The following is a 15,680-nucleotide window of genomic DNA, read 5'->3' on the forward strand; positions in this document are numbered from 1 at the left end:
ACTGAGACCAGCTATTGCTTCTGCATGGATGTGCAGTGCTGCAACTGCGTGGTCAGATTCCCTGTCAGAAAACATTGACACCCTAGACAGGGACACTATATTGCTAACCGTAGAGCATATTAAAGACGCAGTCTTATACATGAGAGATGCACAGAGGGATATTTGCCGGCTGGCATCTAAAATAAGTGCAATGTCCATTTCTGCCAGGAGAGGGTTATGGACTCGGCAGTGGACAGGTGATGCAGAATCAAAAAGGCACATGGAAGTTTTGCCTTATAAAGGTGAGGAGTTGTTCGGGGATGGTCTCTCGGACCTGGTTTCCACAGCAACTGCTGGGAAGTCTGCATTTTTACCCCATGTTCCCTCACAGCCAAAGAAAGCACCGTATTATCAGGTACAGTCCTTTCGGCCCCATAAGGGCAAGCGGGTTAAAGGCGCGTCCTTTCTGCCCAGAGGCAGAGGGAAAAAGCTGCAGCATACAGCCAGTTCCCAGGAGCAAAAGTCCTCCCCCGCTTCCTCTAAGTCCACCGCATGACGCTGGGGCTCCACAGGCGGAGCCAGGTACGGTGGGGGCCCGTCTCAAAAATTTCAGCGATCAGTGGGCTCGCTCACGGGTGGATCCCTGGATCTTTCAAGTAGTATCTCAGGGATACAAGCTGGAATTCGAGACGTCTCCCCCCCCCGCCGTTTCCTCAAATCTGCCTTGCCAACAACTCCCTCAGGCAGGGGGAGGCAGTGATAGAGGCAATTCACAAGCTGTATTCCCAGCAGGTGATAGTAAAGGTGCCCCTACTTCAACAAGGACGGGGTTACTATTCCACAATGTTTGTGGTACCGAAACCGGACGGTTCGGTGAGACCCATTTTAAATGTGAAATCCTTGAACACATATATAAAAAAATTCAAGTTCAAGATGGAATCGCTCAGGGCGGTTATTGCAAGCCTGGACGAGGGGGATTACATGGTATCACTGGACATCAAGGATGCTTACCTGCATGTCTCCATTTACCATCCTCACCAGGAGTACCTCAGATTTGTGGTACAGGATTGTCATTACCAATTCCAGACGTTGCCGTTCGGTCTATCCACGGCTCCGAGGGTCTTTACCAAGGTAATGGCCGAAATGATGATACTCCTTCGAAAGAAGGGAGTTTTAATTATCCCGTACTTGGACGATCTCCTGATAAAGGCGAGGTCCAGGGACCAGTTGTTGGTCGGGGTAGCACTATCTCGGGAGGTGCTACAACAGCACGGCTGGATTCTAAATATTCCAGAGTCACAGCTGGTCCCTACGACACGTCTACTGTTCCTGGGGATGGTTCTGGACACAGAACAGAAAAAAGTGTTTCTCCCGGAGGAGAAGGCCAAGGAGCTGTCATCTGTAGTCAGAGGCCTCCTAAAACCAAAACAGGTGTCGGTGCATCACTGCACGCGGATCCTGGGAAAGATGGTAGCTTCCTACGAAGCAATTCCATTCGGCAGGTTTCATGCAAGAACCTGTCAGTGGGACCTGTTGGACAAGTGGTCCGGATCGCATCTTCAGATGCATCGACTGATAACCCTGTCTCCAAGGACCAGGGTGTCTCTGCTGTGGTGGCTGCAGAGTGCTCATCTTCAAGAGGGCCGCAGATTCGGCATACAGGACTGGGTCCTGGTGACCACGGATGCCAGCCTTTGAGGCTGGGGGGCAGTCACACAGGGAAGAAACTTCCATGGACTATGGTCAAGTCAGGAGACTTCCCTACACATAAATATTCTGGAACTAAGGGCCATTTACAATGCTCTAAGTCAGGCAAAACCCCTGCTTCAAAACCAGCCGGTACTGATCCAGTCAGACAACATCACGGCGGTCGCCCATGTAAACCGACAGGGCGGCAGGAGAAGCAGGACGGCGATGGCAGAAGCCACAAGGATTCTCCGATGGGCGGAAAATCACGTGTTAGCACTGTCAGCAGTGTTCATTCCGGGAGTGGACAACTGGGAAGCAGACTTCCTCAGCAGGCACGACCTCCACCCGGGAGAGTGGGGACTTCATCCAGAAGTCTTCCAACTGATTGTAAACCGTTGGGAGAGGCCACAGGTGGACATGATGGCGTCCCGCCTAAACAAAAAGCTAGAAAGATATTGCGCCTGGTCAAGGGACCCGCAGGCGATAGCTGTGGACGCTCTAGTGACACCGTGGGTGTACCGGTCGGTTTATGTGTTCCCTCCTCTTCCTCTCATACCAAAGGTACTGAGGATAATAAGGAGAAGAGGAGTAAGAACTATACTCATTGTTCCGGATTGGCCAAGAAGAACTTGGTACCCGGAACTTCAAGAAATGATTTCAGAGGACCCATGGCCTCTGCCGCTCAGATAGGACCTGCTGCAGCAGGGGCCCTGTCTGTTCCAAGACTTACCGCGGCTGCGTTTGACGGCATGGCGGTTGAACACCGGATCCTGAAGGAAAAGGGCATTCTGGAGGAAGTCATTCCTACGCTGATTAAAGCTAGGAAAGAAGTAACCGCAAACCATTATCACCGCATATGGCGAAAGTATGTTGCGTGGTGTGAGGCCAGGAAGGCCCCAACGGAGGAATTTCAGCTGGGCCGTTTCCTGCACTTCCTACAGTCAGGGGTGACTATGGGCCTAAAATTGGGTTCCATTAAGGTCCAGATTTCGGCTCTATTGATTTTCTTCCAGAGAGAACTGGCTTCACTACCTGAAGTTCAAACTTTTGTTAAGGGAGTGCTGCATATTCAACCCCCTTTTGTGCCTCCAGTGGCACCTTGGGATCTCAACGTGGTGTTGGATTTCCTAAAGTCACATTGGTTTGAGCCACTTAAAACCGTGGAATTGAAGTATCTCACGTGGAAAGTGGTCATGTTGTTGGCCTTGGCTTCGGCCAGGCGTGTGTCAGAATTGGCGGCTTTGTCATGTAAAAGCCCTTATCTGATTTTCCATATGGATAGGGCAGAATTGAGGACTCGTCCCCAATTTCTCCCTAAGGTGGTATCAGCCTTTCATCTGAACCAACCTATCGTGGTGCCTGCGGCTACTAAAGACTTGGAGGTTTCAAAGTTGTTGGACGTAGTCAGGGCCCTGAAAATTTATGTTTCCAGGACAGCTGGAGTCAGAAAGACTGACTCGCTATTTATCCTGTATGCGCCCAACAAGTTGGGTGCACCTGCTTCAAAGCAGACTATTGCTCGCTGGATCTATAGTACGATTCAGCTTGCACATTCTGCGGCGGGACTGCCGCATCCTAAATCAGTGAAAGCCCATTCCACGAGGAAGGTGGGCTCTTCTTGGGCAGCTGCCCGAGGGGTCTCGGCTCTACAACTTTGCCGAGCAGGTACTTGGTCGGGGTCAAACACATTTGCTAAATCCTACAAGTTTGACACCCTGGCTGAGGAGGACCTAGAGTTTGCCCATTCGGTGCTGCAGAGTCATCCGCACTCTCCCGCCCGTTTGGGAGCTTTGGTATAATCCCCATGGTCCTTACGGAGTCCCAGCATCCACTTAGGACGTCAGAGAAAATAAGAATTTACTCACCGGTAATTCTATTTCTCGTAGTCCGTAGTGGATGCTGGGCGCCCATCCCAAGTGCGGATTGTCTGCAATACTTGTATATAGTTATTGCCTAACTAAAGGGTTATTGTTGAGCCATCTGTTGAGAGGCTCAGTTGTTATCATACTGTTAACTGGGTATTGTATCACAAGTTATACGGTGTGATTGGTGTGGCTGGTATGAGTCTTACCCGGGATTCAAAATCCTTCCTTATTGTGTCAGCTATTCCGGGCACAGTATCCTAACTGAAGTCTGGAGGAGGGTCATAGTGGGAGGAGCCAGTGCACACCAGTAGTCTAAAGCTTTCTTTTAGTTGTGCCCAGTCTCCTGCGGAGCCGCTATTCCCCATGGTCCTTACGGAGTCCCAGCATCCACTACGGACTACGAGAAATAGAATTACCGGTGAGTAAATTCTTATTTTTTATTCATAGACTAAAACTACCACAAACACATATTTAGCTATTCCATGCCATTTATCTATGAGATATAGAGAGATTGATACTTAGCCATCATGAGGAAAAGCCTCCAAGCATCCCCTGCGTATGGAGGCCCATGCTTCTGAGAGAGTCTCTGTAGCTGTGTGTGTACCAGGGTGGGAGAGAGAGAGAGAGAGAGATAGTGTCCTGATTTCAAAGAGGTATATTATACCCGAGTTCCAGCTATGGGGGCGTGTGAGCCACAGGAAGTGGGTGCTTTAACAGCATGTCGGCTAGCTGTATCAGTGAGCTGAGCTTGGTTATTCAAATGCTAACTAGCCAAGGCCACAGTGTAGAGATGTTAATTAGGTCAGGCCACAGAAACCAATTTTATGAGTTTCCCACAGATTAATTTGAGAATTTACTCTGTGTAATAAAATATAATATCATAAATATATTTGACATATCTAAAATGGTGGTGAGGAAATTACTCTGTAAGAGGTTTTATCAACTCTGCCATCTGGTAGAGATTTAAAATGAAAATGTCCATGAAAGATTTTGGTTCCTTTCTCCATTTTCTCATTTTGGTGAGATAAAAAATATTTATTTATTTATTTCTTTACAGATTAGGCACCCCAGCAATAAAAGGGAGGATAGTAGCTCAGCAGGGAGACCTTAATGAACGAAGGAGGTCTTACACAGAAGGCCCAAAGCTTCAATCCCATCCACTACCTATCCTGTTAATATAAGCAATATCAGCCCCAATGTACATAAAACCTTTGGCATCCCAGAGTAGGCACCCCAGCAACAAAAGGGAGGATAATAGCTCAGCAGGGAGTTAGTAATGAACGAATGAGGGTTTTTGTAAAAGGCCTTTCAATCCCATCCACTAACTCTCCTGTTAATATACGCAATGTCAACCCCAATGCGCATAAACCTTTGGCATCCCAGATTAGGGACCCCAGCAATAAAAGGGAGGATAATAGCTCAGCAGGAGGTCCTTAATGAACGAATGAGGGTTTATGTAGAAGGCCTTTCAATCACATCCACTACCTCTCAAGTTAATATAAGCAATATCAGCTCCAATGTACATAAGTCTGGCAGACCACTGTCAATGTATTATGTTTCCTTTCCTGCTAGAACCCCAAGTGCACGTACCCAGGTGTGTGGGAGATCTGGTGTCCCCACACAGAGTGTCCGAGAGGGAGTCTGCCCAGTCTCCCTGAATCACAGCACATTCTGGCAGCTTCCAGGTCCAGCAGCTTCCTCTGCAAGCGGGTCTGGCGGCTTGGGATCCAGCGGCTTCCACCGCAATCAGGTATGGTTGGTCTAGCCAGCTTCCGGGTCCAGCAGCTTCCACGCAATCAGGTATGGCGGCTGGTGGCTTGGGATCCAGTGGCTTCCAACGCAATCAGGTATGGCGGTTGGCGGCTTCCGGATCCAGCGGCTTCCTCTGCGAGTCTGGCGGCTTGTGGATCCAGTGGCTTCCACCGCAAATGGGTTTGGCGGCTTCCTCTTCCGGCGGCATCCAGTAGCTTCTGCATCAAGAGGGTCCGGTGACTTGCTGCTTCCAGGGTCTGGCAGCTTCCGGCGATGAACGGAGCAGCACCAGCTCTGTACATGTTGTTAGGTTACGGCGTTAACTTGCCTATATAAGTGTTTGTGGTTTGGCACACCCCTCTCACAGGTATGGCTTTGCTCGGTGCCCTCACAAACAGTCCATATATATGTGTAGCAGCAGTGTGGCACTCGAGATGTACAAAATACACACAAAGTCCAAGTTTGTATTAACGTTTCAATATTTAATTCATATTGTCATCAGGATAAATATACAATACTTACATCTCCTTACACAAGTGCACACCCAACGTGAACAAATGTCTGCTGCTGAGACAGGACTGCACACCCGCCCCCGCTGCCGAACAATCAGCTGATGTCATCATGCCTTGATTACACAGCTGGTGTATTAAACCGCCACCATTAAAAGCCAGAATACATATTACTTCAGAAAATAGTAACAGTATAAAACAGTTACAACATTAAAACACTGAAATGATATATCCAAAATACCAACATAGTCCCCCAATTACCAACATAGTCACCCAATTTAAAGGGACAGCTCTCAAAAAAAATATAGGTCTCATCAGACACTGGCATACATAATACTTTCATTTAACCCATTAGGGTGTAGTGAATTTAGACAGAGGATCCATTGTGCTTCACATTTCAATAATTGTTTAGCACGATCTCCACCTGTAATTGATTGTGGCACTGTATCTATCATTCTGTATCTCAAACTGGCTAGTGGGTGCCAATGTTTAACAAAATGCAGAGCCACCTGCTGATCGCTAACACCTGACGCAATGGCCGAGCATGTAGTGGCCCTATTATTCCCCATCCGTTCCTTAAATTTGGTCTCCGTTTTTTTCTATATAAATCTTGCCGCAAGGACATATTAGCTGATATACTACAAATGTGGATTTGCAAGTACAGTAATGTCTAATTTTAAAGGATTAACTTGCCAATGGGTGATGAAAAGTGTCACCTGTCAATAAAAACTGGCAGGTGACACAAGTTTGTCTGTTTGGGTGCCTGAGGAAGGGGCAGATGCCCTAAAACAGCCATAGCCCTAAATACAGGTTTTTTTTTGCATTTTTCCAACGCCTCAAGTGCCATTCTTACATGGATGGGTATATATATATATATACTTAGTAACAGGAGTCTTGCTAGAATGTGCTCTGCTCCAAAAAGCCACCAACGACCAACTCCAGGCTTGTGCAAAAAACAATTACCTTTTATTCAGGTAGCTCAAAAACAAAGCTATACATAAAACAACGATCACTGTCTTTAGCATAAACTACCAGGGAGGTTAGGCCCTGCCTCACTCCCTCTTACTTAATAAGGAACCGATCAGGTCCCGGCATCCTGACACTAGTGGCCCAGCCCTCCGGATCCCACTGTCCCTAGCAGGCCTATCACCTGGACACTAACTGCCTTCAGGAGCCCTGACTCATGGGAGAGACTGCTTTAAACCCAACGTCCTTACCCCTACTTATTACACCTTGACAAAAGCAACACACGGCTTGACACCTGTTGTCTGCATTTCTGTTAAAATAATTCCACACCGAAGTGGTGATTTTTTGGGTATTTTGACCAGGCATGTCAATGGCCTCACTCCACAAATGAATGGGAACCCGGTCCATCCACACTTCCCATCCACCCCCAGGACTCTGTGTGTAGCTTGCAGGTGGCAAAGTACCTCTCCTGCCACTATATTTTATATATATATATATATATATATATATATATATATATACACACACACACACACACACACACACACACACACACACACACACACCTCCACGGAAACCACCCTCACCAAATCCTGCATTTACCCCTGTAGTAGTGTCTGAATTTGACTAATGCAAGCATTCCGGAATTTAAGTACTCCTTTTGTGGGGAACAGAATTGTTCTTGAAAAGTAGGACACATAATGATGACCTATGATGAACTATGATAATGATCAACTATGACTTCCAATCCCTATGCTGCACAGCTTTAAATATCCAAGTAAATAAACCCCAGGACCAGATTAAGGTTTTTTTGGGTCACAGGGCAACTAGCTTGCGGGGTGGGCTTACTTTTAAACCAGTGGCGAAACGTGCGAGTGGTAGGCCCAGGTGCAAAACTATACTTTGAACTCCCCTCCTCTGACACACCCCAAGTTCATGATATACCACACACCAGTGGGTGACAGGGAGAAGCAGTGAGTGGCAGAGAGAGGCACAGAGTGACAGGGAGAGGCAGTGGGTGACAGGGAGAGAATTACAGTAGCAAAATCACACAGTACTGCACACCTTCCGGGGCTGTGTGTGTATTTTTTTTTGATGGTGGGTGTTTAAAGAAGAGTGTGCTACTGCAGACTCTAGTCTTCCTGTACTCCAGGGAGGTCTCAAGCCCTATCCCAAGATGGCCACCAATATCAGTATTGAAAATGTGCAGTAGCCATTTTATTACTTTACTGCATTAGACTGTGTATTGACATGGTGGGAGACAGACGTCTCCTACTTAGCTCCTATGAGAGACCTGGTTAACACTTGCCATAAAGGTGTTCCAGCATCACTGCAAAGGTACCTGTTTGCAGTATACACTCACCGTCTGGTGATCTGTATGAAATACCGATCCGCTTTAGCTTGGCTCCATCACCAGTGTGCTTTACATGTAACAGTGAGTACGGCTGTACCTGCTATTTATAAAGAAGCCAACACCACTGGTTAAGTTGTTCATAGTTTGAGTCATCCATTGATGTGTTCCTATATAACTCTGCAATATCAACATCTGAACACACATAATTTCCAACAGTGGGAACACAGCAGCCACTTCCCTGTATATGAAAGGGGGCCCCATCCCCCTGTGCTTTCCTCATTTCGGTACTTGGTCAAGCAGGCTCTGACAGCGCCAATCACACTGCCCAAGAGCTGCCTGTAATTTGCAGACAGCTATGATTCAGGAAAAATTCATAGCTCAATTAGAGGCAGTAAGTGTCTGTTGTAATCAGCGATGACAGGCAGCAGGACTCCTTTAGCAGTCCAGCTTAGATGGCAAACTTATGCGGATGCACACACAAAAGAGAAGCCCCACCTCTCTGAGGTAAGGGGCAGGTTCCTCAAGGAGTGGGGCCTACCCTGCTCCTTTTGCTGAGCCAGTCATCTGACAAAATGGTCGTATGTGGCCCAGAGGAAAACTCATTGCTGGTCTGGGTAGCAATGGGCCCCTTAGACACCAGGAGCTCTGGTGCAGGGGTGTATCTATGCATTGGCCAGGATAGCACATGCCAGGGGTGCTTGCCGAAGGGGAAGCCCTCTCTCATCATCAGCTGCTCAGCACCACCTCCATGCTTAGGGCACTGCTGTCTGAGCTCCGCCTGTGGCTATATGTGTGAGCAGCAGAGGAGGCAGGAAGCGAAGAAGTCTGCTGACTTGGCTATGCAGCGGCACCAGCTCAGCCTCTGTGGCCACAGCACATGTTTCTGCCCCCTATCATTCCTCACTGGCAGCTTCTCCTCACACTCACCAGTGAGGTGAGTGCTGCTAGATCCGCTGCTCCTCCAAGAGTCCATGGCGGCCATGTGGCTGTGAGCTTGTGCTGCCAGCATACGTAAGCAGATGACCCAGCCAGCCCAAGGCACCACACATACTGGGGCAGTCCGACATTGCTTTACAGTCCTCCCAAGGGGGCGCCTTCCCTCTGCACACTCTCCTGGCTCCCTGCACTTTTTACAGGATAGAAAAAAGGCAGGTACCATTGAGGCACTGTGTTTTGGGGGGTAAAATTGGGGTGCTGTGGGGTAATATGGAGGAACTGAATGTACTGGGGGTAATATGCGGTGTGCTGTGTGTACTGGGGGCAATATGGGGGGTGCTGAATGTAGTGGGTGGCACTGTGTGTACTGGAGCTAATATGGGTGGTGTGTGTATTGGGGTAATATGGGGGTGGTGAATATGCGAGGGGTTATATGGGGGTGCTGTATTTACTAGGGGTTACATGGGGGTGCTGTGTGAATTGAGGGAATACCATGGTGGGCACTGTGTGCACTGAGGGGTAGTATGGTGAAGGGCACTGTGTATATTGAATGGCATTATGGAAGGTGTGTATACTGAAGGGGATTACGGAGGGTGTTGTGCATACTAAGGGGTACTATGTACACTACAAAGTAATTAGAGGGGCAATGTGTATAATTAGGAGATTAGACTATAAAATGGCAACATGAGAGGGTTTCAAACAACATGAAGTTAGACCGACCACATATGAGTGGAGTTGGGGGAAGTGTGAGGGTTAATGTTGGTGGAGGTTTGAGTGGAGTTGTGGAGATATAGGGGTTAATGGTGGTGAAGGTGTGGATGGGAATGGGGGAGATGTGAGTGAAAAAAAGAAAATATGGGGGTGCGCAGTCCCTTACTTTGCCAGGGGAGCTCAGACCCTTAGATACACCCCTGCCCTGGTGCAATGCACCTGCTGCACCAATGGTAGTTCCGCCTCTGCCAGGACACTACTGAATTACATAGGTTCTGTAGCTTAATTAAAACCAGCTGGAATGGAGGCTAGCAGTCAGCTAGCCACAGAACCTCTGTAATTCATGAATGTCCCGGTTTATAGGTATAGTACAATATGATAAGCCTATTGTGGGGTCCTTTACCAATAAAATTGTAAATATGATAAACTGGCAATGTTATTAAAAGGTAGACTGTATTAGCACTCCCATAACCACAAATGTATTAAACACACTGTAGTGCCACCAGTTAATATTATGCCACACAGAAAAACCAGTTCCATATGCCACAGTGCCCAGATGCTGGTGATGTAGTTAGGTATGGATGCCCCAATAGTGTGTGTGGCCCCCGGGGCACATGCCCCAGCTGCCATGTTCTTATTCCAGCTCTGATAGACCATAAAAAAGTTCTTTAAAATGGTCCATATTTAGGCAGAATAGTCCCAATTTGCTGACACCACTATCATTACAGCTTGCTGATTTGAGGACCACAAATACAGGCTCATTGGGCAGGTCAGGTGTGGCTAAATTGTTGTCTGATTTATACCTGCAATGTTGGGAGGTATATTAACACTAAACTAATTATACTACCATCATGTCGATATATAGTACTGTACTATTTAATAAGAGAAATTGATGGTCTGGCAAATATAGAGATTGTTTTATTGCGCACATTATTACACTAATACAAGTGCTTATATTCATTTGAGATAAGATGAGTCAGTATAAAAATTCAGCACATCGACGTACAGTAACTTGGATGATTGCTTTACCAAGAGTAAAAACAAAGTAGGCTATTGAGGGAATAAATTATCTCTAACGTGCTTCCTTGCAAATAATTACTGTATAGTCAGTTCTGTATGGCAGAAAATGTATGTTGTATTTTACTGCATGCACTTTGTGAACTTTTATAATGATCACAAGGGACCAGACCGGTAATCCAATATAATTTATATCAATGAAAAGTAGAGAAAACTTTTCTAATATCATCTATAAAGTGTTGTGCAATATATCACCAACTGTACAAATGTTAAAGAGCAGCAGAAACATGGGAAAGTACAGCTATAAATTGAGTGGATGATTTGACTGCATACTGTACATCTATCTATTGCTGCCACCATGTGCCAAGACTGGTGAAGTGATAAATAAAAACGAAGTGCTGAGAGGCAAATTTTTCAAATTGAAAAGCCCCGCTGAAATAGCATTTTTCCTATTTAAAAAAAAAATCACCATAAGTATATTTAATAAGGGCTGTGGGGAATATTCGGGATGCTCTAGACGGAGCCCAGATGTGTTAAAAATGCTTTAATAAAATAAAGCATCCTTTCATTATAAATAACTTTTTTCTATTGTGTTACTATTTTCTTTTTTCTATTATTTCTTTTTAATGGAATCTGCAACTGGAAGCTGAGATCAGGGCTGCTGTGCAGTGCACATGCTTGTAGTGGCAACGCTAGTCTTACAGCAAGTACGCAGTGGGTGTGTGGGGACAGGGTGGCCATCAAAGTGCAATTTTTCTTCTACCTCTGCTAGCCAGCCAGTATTGTCGGCTGTACTCAGCATCACTTTTAGTCGAAAATTGGGCCAAAAACAATTATGTGATAGTATGTCATATACAGAAGATAAAGTGGAGACAGAGGGCTCTCAAAAGCTTACAATCTATTATAACACAAGCATGCTATTTTGTTAGGTATAATAGAGAGCCATACTGTACATACATGCATAACATAAAAATCAGTAACATGAATGCAGACAAGTTATCCCATGTTTCATTAAGTACATGTAAGGGAAGAGGGGGGGGGGGGGAGTTATTGGTCATGGACTGTAAGCTATACATGAACACATTACAGTGGTGCACAAATGCATTTGTCTGCCTGTAAAAGGCTAGTTCTTTGCATTTTCTAACCAGCAGTACTGTAGATAAAAAATATGAGCAGGGATTGGGTTACAACTAGCAAACTATGGAAATATGGACGAGATCGTCCATATTGGCCTGCATGCTCAAGCGGCGGGCCACCAACGATGAATGAGCATGGGGCCGCGCATCGTTGCTGCCTCCACACTGAAAGATATGAACGATATCTCGTTTATTAATGAACGAGATTGTTCATATCTTTCAGTAATATCGCCCAGTGTTTAGGGCCTATAAGGCAGACGCTTAGGGTGGCAGGATTGAGTGGTCACCTAGAAAGCAGAATGAATGATGTGATCTATGGGTGAGAAAAGATCTTCTTATTAGAGAGCAAAATATCACAGAATTATTTGTAGGAAGCTAAAAGTTCCTCTAGTTTTCTTGTATGATATAATGCTTCACTCCTGTCTTTCTACAGTATCATGTGACACACTCATAGGCAAATGAAGGGGGGGTTCCAGTTGTCTGGAAACCCGCTCTTCTTGGCCAGTGACTCAGATTATGACAATAGCAACAGAATATAATATGATTACTAGAGCTGCAGCCACAACACGCAGTTTAAGGGACTGAGCGGAGCTGCTGCACATGCCCAGTGGTAGCAGCTTCTTCTACCAAGTTTGCTGTGTGCGTGGATCTGAGCCCTCAATCAGTGCACTGGACCAGAGAGCAGCTGCAAAGTAGAAGAGAAAGGAGCCTTGCAATGTGGTGGGAGAATGTGTGCTTAGAAAGTGCAGTTCTGTCGCCTACTGGTTCTCTAATGTTTGTGTATTTATTCATTATGGGATAATATTTAACCTTTACCTAATCACATATTTTATTTATATTAGTTAACCACTTAACTGACGATTTGTTTCGACGAAACCCGCTCCGAAATTGTCGGGTTTTTTTTTATGAGTGAATTAAGTGAAGAACATGACTTTAACCCTATCCCAAATGATTTTAGTTAAAAAAAAATTAAAAAAATATATATTATTTTTATTAAAAAAATAATAAATAAGATTTTACTTACCGGTAAATCTATTTCTCGTAGTCCGTAGTGGATGCTGGGGACTCCGTAAGGACCATGGGGAATAGACGGGCTCCGCAGGAGCCATGGGCACTTTAAGAAAGCTTTGGATTCTGGGTGTGCACTGGCTCCTCCCTCTATGCCCCTCCTCCAGACCTCAGTTAGAGAAACTGTGCCCGGAAGAGCTGACAGTACAAGGAAAGGATTTTGGAATCCAGGGCAAGACTCATCCAGCCACACCAATCATACCGTATCATTTGTGATAAACTTACCCAGTTAACAGTATGAACAACAATAGAGCATCAGATCAACCCTGATGCAACCATAACATAACCCTTATGTAAGCAATAACAATATACAAGTATTGCAGAAGAAGTCCGCACTTGGGACGGGCGCCCAGCATCCACTACGGACTACGAGAAATAGACTTACCGGTAAGTAAAATCTTATTTTCTCTAACGTCCTAGTGGATGCTGGGGACTCCGTAAGGACCATGGGGATTATACCAAAGCTCCCGAACGGGCGGGAGAGTGCGGATGACTCTGCAGCACCGAATGAGCAAACTCAAGGTCCTCCTCAGCCAGGGTATCAAACTTGTAGAACTTTGCAAAAATGTTTGAACCTGACCAAGTAGCTGCTCGGCAAAGCTGTAATGCCGAAACCCCTCGGGCAGCCGCCCAAGAAGAGCCCACCTTCCTTGTGGAATAAGCCTTTACTGATTTTGGCAGCGGCAATCCAGCCGCAGAATGAGCCTGCTGAATCGTGTTACAGATCCAGCGAGCAATCGTCTGCTTTGAAGCAGGAGCACCCAGCTTGTTGGATGCATACAGGATAAACAGCGACTCAGTTTTCCTGACCCTAGCCATTCTGGCTACCTAAATCTTCAAAGCCCTGACCACGTCTAGTAACTCGGAGTCCTCCAAGTCACGAGTAGCCACAGGCACCACAATAGGTTGGTTCATATGAAAAGATGACCCCACCTTTGGCAGAAATTGTGGACGAGTCCTCAATTCCGCTCTCTATCATATGAAAAACCAGATAGGGGCTTTTATGTGACAAAGCCGCTAATTCTGACACACGCCTCGCCGAGGCCAAGGCTAATAGCATGACCACCTTACACATGAGATATTTTAACTCCACGGTTTTAAGTGGTTCAAACCAATGTGACTTCAGGAAACTTAACACCACGTTAAGATCCCAAGGTGCCACTGGGGGCACAAAAGGTGGCTGAATATGCAGCACTCCCTTTACAAATGTCTGAACTTCAGACAGCGAAGCCAGTTCTTTTTGAAAGAAAATAGACAGGGACGAAATCTGGACCTTAATGAAACCCAATTTCAGGCTCAACGACACTCCCGACTGTAGGAAGTGAAGGAAACGGCCCAGCTGGAATTCCTCCGTGGGGGCCTTCCTAGCCTCACACCAAGCCACATATTTGCGCCATATACGGTGATAATGTTTTGCTGGCACGTCCTTCCTAGCCTTTATCAGCGTAGGATTGACCTCATCCGGAATGCCTTTTTCTGCTAGGATTCGGCGTTCAACCGCAATGCCGTCAAACGCAGCCGCGGTAAGTCTTGGAACAGACAGGGCCCCTGTTGCAACAAGTCCTGTCTTAGAGGCAGAGGCCATGGGTCCTCTGTGAGCATCTCTTGCAGATCTGGATACCAAGTTCTTCTTGGCCAATCCGGAACAATGAGTATTGTTCTCACTCCTCTTTTTCTTATAATTCTCAACACCTTGGGTATGAGAGGAAGAGGAGGGAAGACATAAACCGACTGGAACACCCACGGTGTCACTAGTGCGTCTACAGCTATCGCCTGAGGGTCTCTTGATCTGGCGCAATACTTCTGTAGCTTTTTGTTGAGGCGGGACGCCATCATGTCCACCAGTGGCAGTTCCCACCGACTCACAATCTGTGTGAAGACTTCTTGATGAAGTCCCCACTCTCCCGGGTGGAGGTCGTGCCTGCTGAGGAAGTCTGCTTCCCAGTTGTCCACTCCCGGGATGAACACTGCTGAGAGTGCTCTCACATGATCCTCCGCCCAGCGAAGAATTCTGGCGGCTTCCGCCATCGCCACCCTGCTCCTTGTGCCGCCTTGGCGGTTTACATGAGCCACTGCGGAGATGTTGTCTGACTGAATCAGCACTGATGTGTCGCGAAGCAGGTTTTCCGCTTGACGCAGGGCGTTGTATATGGTCCTTAGTTCCAGGATATTTATGTGGAGGCAAGTCTCCTAACTTGACCACAGACCTTGGAAATTTCTTCCCTGTGTGACTGTCCCCCTACCCTCGGAGGCTTGCATCCGTGGTCACCAGGACCCAGTCCTGAATGCCTAATCTGCGACCTTCGAGAAGGTGAGCACTCTGCAGCCACCACAGGAGAGACACCCTGGCCCTGGGGGATAGGGTGATTAACCGATGCATCTGAAGATGTGATCCGGACCACTTGTCCAGTAAGTTCCATTGGAAGGTCCTCGCATGGAACCTGCCAAAGGGAATGGCCTCTTATGATGCCACCATCCTTCCCAGGACTCGAGTGCAGTGATGCACTGACTCCTGTTTTGGTTTTAATAGATTCCTGACCAGTGTTACGAGCTTCTGAGCTCTCTCTATCGGGAGATAAACCATTTTCTGGTCTGTGTCTAGGATCATGCCTAGGAGAGGCAGATGAGCTGTAGAAACCAACTGCGACTTTGGAATATATAGAATCCAGCCGTGTTGCCGTTACACTTCCAGAGAAAG

This window comes from Pseudophryne corroboree, chromosome 1 (genome assembly GCF_028390025.1).
Source record: "Pseudophryne corroboree isolate aPseCor3 chromosome 1, aPseCor3.hap2, whole genome shotgun sequence".
Lineage (NCBI taxonomy): Eukaryota > Metazoa > Chordata > Amphibia > Anura > Myobatrachidae > Pseudophryne > Pseudophryne corroboree.